Source organism: Chaetura pelagica, unplaced genomic scaffold, assembly GCF_000747805.2.
Source record: "Chaetura pelagica isolate M959 unplaced genomic scaffold, ChaPel_1.0 scaffold205, whole genome shotgun sequence".
Lineage (NCBI taxonomy): Eukaryota > Metazoa > Chordata > Aves > Apodiformes > Apodidae > Chaetura > Chaetura pelagica.
The window spans coordinates 1047684-1052940 of NW_009953318.1; positions in this window are offsets into that span (position 1 = coordinate 1047684).

The window sequence follows — 5257 nt, forward strand, 5'->3', positions numbered from 1 at the left end:
CCCTACACCAGGGCCATTCCAAATAGCACTGCACTGAATAAAAGCCTAGCCTTACTGCTTAAGTTCCATTTCAAGTCTTGCAATGAAATTCAGGAACAGTCAAGGCTCTAAGTGAAATCTTGCTGATAAAATACAGTAGCTGCTCAGTGAGAGAGGAAAGGGAAGAGTGGATATAGATCCACTCTAAATCAGGCAACAAAAACTTTATATTATACCAAACTGTGCACATACGTATCAGTACTAATGGAGAGATTTATATTTATGCAAGGAAGTTGGTATGTCCTTATATCAAATAGTTGACACTGCTGCTACATCAGTGGCAACTAAATCTTTTAATATATTCACAGATCTTAGTAAGTCTCCTGATCTGGAAAATGTTTGAAATAAATAGTTAAGGTAGAAACTGAGTCCCTAGGACTAGAACAATTCTTTGGAGGTCTTGGTCCAGTCCTAGAGCGCTACTTACTAGTTGTCTTTAAGGAAAAACAAATTGCATATTTCTTCATTTATTGCAACTGCACAACTTCTTTAAAAATATTTAGATGCTGGAAGCTCAGAGAAGTTATGTTTACATAGCTGAAATTGTGAAAAGATAGGGATTTCTCTGGTGTGCAATGATCCAGGAGGTTTTGTCCCTTGGGCAGGAAATACTAGCACTCTAATCAAGATAAATTATGTTTTAGTAATGTAGACAGACACTAATGAGGCTATTTCTCAAACAAACAGTAAACCACAGTCACTTGCTGATCCACTATGTCATAGAACATTTGGGCTACTAGGTATTTCAGGGAAAAGAAAGCAATAAGATTAAACATATTAGGACTAATTTTCATACCAAGTTAAACAGCAAAATTAGTCAAGTGGTTGCTAATGTAATATACTTACACATTAGCAATAGCTTATAAACTTCCAAGCAAGAATTTTAAAAATCTATTAGCCCTTTTCTTACTACAATTCCAGTGAAGCAGAAGTTGTGTACGTTAGAAAATAAGAAACAAAAGGGAAAAAAAGGACACCTGTTTGGTACTTTTGCTACTAATAAGACAATTTACTTAAGAAAGCAAAAGGCCAGACATAACTATGGCAGAAACTGAGATACACGAGATACTTTGTTAAACAAATGGGACTGACTTTAACTGGATCACCTGTGTAAATGACAAAAGAATTCAGTTTCAAGGTGAAGATAATCTTTGCCTCCTCTGCCTAATCTTATGACAAAGATGACAGTTTGATAATTTGTGGAAGTTCTAACCTTTCATATTGAGTTAATGCAACTATTAACATACTTTACAACAGTAAGAATTAGTCTCTTCTATACATGGCCTACAAGCAAGTGCTTTGCATGTGAAAAATGTCATTCCTCAGCCACAACTGGCTCTTCAAAGCAACTCAGCTGACCTCATATTCACATATACCTTTGCTTGAACAGCAACAAAGAGTCACATTTATTCTGCAACACAGCTTTAAAACTAACCACTTCAGCATTAACATTTACAAGTAGTTTCTCTTGGAAGACCAGCATGTACCAGCAGTTACATCTTTATTGTCCACATTTTCCTAAGGATAACTTGGATGTGGAGAGCACAAAGTAAACCCACTGGATTAAAGGACAGAATAAAATATTTTTAAATGTGAAAGAGGAGAACTCGCCAGCCTACACTGCAGTGCTGCTGAAAGCAACCAGAGTGCTGCTATGAATCACAGCTGAGTCAATTATGCAACACTGCAGAAAAAATAAAAGCAATCCTGGTAGGTAATGACAGGAATATTATAGGCTGTATGCAAGATAGGAGAGGTGCCTTTCTTGTCAATATGTTTAAATAGGATACGGGGCTCAAACTGGAGTTCTTCACAGTAGAAAAGACATAGACAACACACAGTGCCCAGCAGAGAAAAGCAGAAATGAAAACATGTTTTGTGAAATGCAATTGGATTGATTAATTTAAGGAGCACCACACTTCATATTCTGATAAGTAAAAAATTGCCATAAAGTGGACAGCATTAATTGTTCTCAGTGGCCACATGGATACTGACAGTTAGTAAGGGGAGGAAAAAGGAGGCCACAAAGAAATTCACTATTTGCAGCAAGAAGCATTACGTTTACATATTGTGAAAATGTTGACCTATTCTTACTGAGTCACTTGAACACGGGAGGTATTGATGCAGTCTTGGTTTGACAAAAAAGGGCAAGCATTGCATAATACAGAAATGAAAACACCACTGGACATTACTAAGGGGAAAGGGGGCTGAGGAATGGGAAAAGGCTCCTTACAGAAAAAAATCCTTCAGTTACATAAAAATGTTAGATGTATTTCTTAGTACAGGGCTTTCTTGATATTTGCAAATAGTTCAGAAATAAAATCTACCAGGAAATTTGCAGACAAATCTGATATTCCTTAGTGTTAGGTGCTGAACTAAGTCATGTCTTGAGGAGAAAGAAGCCTTCTTTTCTATTTTTCTCTGAGCAGGTGAAGGAAAAAACAAATTTTGAGAGTAAATTAAAGGCTCTAAACCACAGTTTTAACTGAGATTATTAGAAGAAAGAAATAAGGCTCAAGTCCTAATGAAGCTTGCTGCAATGTGAAGACCTTAATGTGGTTGGTTTGTTTTCTTATGAAACGTAATTTCTGACAAATAGTTCAGAGAAGACAGTCAAGCAGCAACTATGGTTAACATATTTGCCTTTTTTTATGGCTTAAATTTTACGCCTTACCTCGAACAATCAGCTAAAGGTTTTAAACAAAAGAGAGCTAGTTTTTTAGCTTAACCTGGGCTTGTAGGAAAAGGTAGGCTTCTTCCAAATTCCCAATGATTTCCAAGTATAGATATATCAGATGATGCCAAAGAGATTGCGTTTAAGTTGTTTCCCAGCAGGTGTGCTTCCTAAGGGCTGCCTTAAGCTGTGCAGCATTTCAGAGCCATATCAATCAAATACCATTATAATTATTACAGTAATGCATGGCCTACAGCCATGACCTTGTCATCTCAACAAAGTAAGTGCTGGCTGGTTTTCCAGTGATCCTTGATGCTTCTCTAACATCTTAAAAAGCTTTGGGCAATTGGAGAAGCCAAGCACTTGCACAAGTTGTTTGAGTCAGCCTCTAAATGAATTAGATGCACCTTTGCCACTTTAAAATATCTCTTCAGTGTGAAGGTGGATATGGTGCATTCCCTCATTTCCTATGCAGGATCTCTAGGTGCTACTGGTAAATTAGACATCACTGTCTCATATCTTCCTGAAATGGTGTTTTGTTCATTCCAATGAATGGATGACTTTTTTTTTTTTTAATCAGAAAAACACTTTTGCAAGTATTTGATGAGGCTTAAGTATGCCAAAAATAATGCTACTGTTTGATCCATCTGAGAGCACCCCTTATCAGCAGTCTTCTGCAACTTTCAGCAACTCACTACTAATGTGCTGCTTCCTCTGGGGGTTTGAAATATTTTTATAATACGCTGAGACTAAAAACTAACAACTGTATGAACCACTAGCAGATCTCTTACTTGTATCTTTTATCACATGAAGAAATATCAAGCACTGTGTCTTACTGTACTTATTTTACTCTGCAGCAGCTATTTTAAATGGATCACTGCTGAAAGTTTCTGTGAACATGTTTTCATGCAGCTTTTACATATTTGCTTGAACAAACAGTACTAATTTTAACACCTTTCCATTTTGATTTTCTTTTCAAAAGTACAAATTACATGACAGAAAAAAACAGAACCCTGAAATACAGACACAGTAATTTCAGGTACATGTCTAGCTAATGTTCATGCTTTTAAGATTTATGACTTCTGCATTATCTCTCATTTCCAATTACTGCTGTGTGTGTGACTTGAAGGATCTGTGCTATGTTTTATCACTGCCATATGGTTCTAGGTTCAATGAATTAATCTGTAAGGCTTCCAATAAAAACATCATGTTTGGGAGCAATAGGGAAGATTCAGTCATAGATTTTCAAGTATCTCTGGCTCTGCACTAATTCACATAGCCTTTGTTTAACACAGAGCACCCTGCACATAGAAGTGAAATGCTTGGTGGGGAAAAAGCATTTACTAGTCCACAGCAAAATACATGTCATTAGAGATGCATTTATAATGAAATGTGACTTAATGGAGATAAAGGCCTACAGACACTGTATTAATGCTTTACAGCAATACGGTTGTAGCAAGCTTTTAGCACAATATAACAATCCACATCAGGCTAAAATTATTCACAGCTCCTTCAAATTGCAAACATCATTTATAATAACTGGCAGTATCTTCCAGTGGTGCTAGCACCAGAAGCTTCTGAAGAATATGAGGTTAAACTATCCACACACCATCATGGTGCAACCAGTTTTATGGCTCCCTTCACAGATCTTAATACTAAAGCCACAGATACTGTTGTTTATGGGAAATTCATAACAAATAAAGGCTAAGTGTAATGTCATTTTCAGTAAGAGATTGTTTACAAACTCAGTTCTCATCAGCTCTGTATAAAATCCTTTCAGATGACCTTGTGGACTGCCTTTGTGGAAGAAGGAACATAAAAAAATTATCATAAGCACTTTTGTCAGTCTACTTTGCATTAGCTAGAAATTTTCACTAAATGCAGCACATAAAATTATGAGAAATGGTTTTATGTCATCACTTAATAAAAAACAAAACACATGAGATGTTCTTTCACGCCTCTTTCTTTTACACCTATAGGCTTTTCCAGAGCTGATAAGAATAACTATTTCAAGATGAATTTTAATATGTATGGGAAGCTACAAACTGATGGCTACTGTGAATAAAGCAGCCTGTTTATCTAAATGACAGACATGGCACAGGCATTTTAAGGACTATTTTCCCTTAGATGTGCTGGCCTCCTGCTGATCAGAAAATTTGAAAGGGTATCCTAGTTTGTGCAAAATTACTCCTTGGCCTCTCTAAGACTATGAGCAAAGGTCTTCTCCCTCTTTCTTTATGATAATAATACCTTTCCACCCACAGATTTCTGGAGACATTAACTCCTCAACCCAGTTGGCTCAAGTATAAAAGGCAGGTAAAAATGCATGTCAGATGACAAAAAGACTTTCTGACACAAGAGGTAAAAACACCTCACTGTAAATAATATGATCTTTTATCTTGGTTTTGTGCAAAATGGCAGCCAGACAACTTTTGTATTTGAAAATAGCTGTATGAATTTGAATCAATCTAAATTTCTCAGTTTCTTCTTGTAATATGCAAAGTAATAATGTCTAATTCATCAAGCTAACATGAAGAAAAAAAT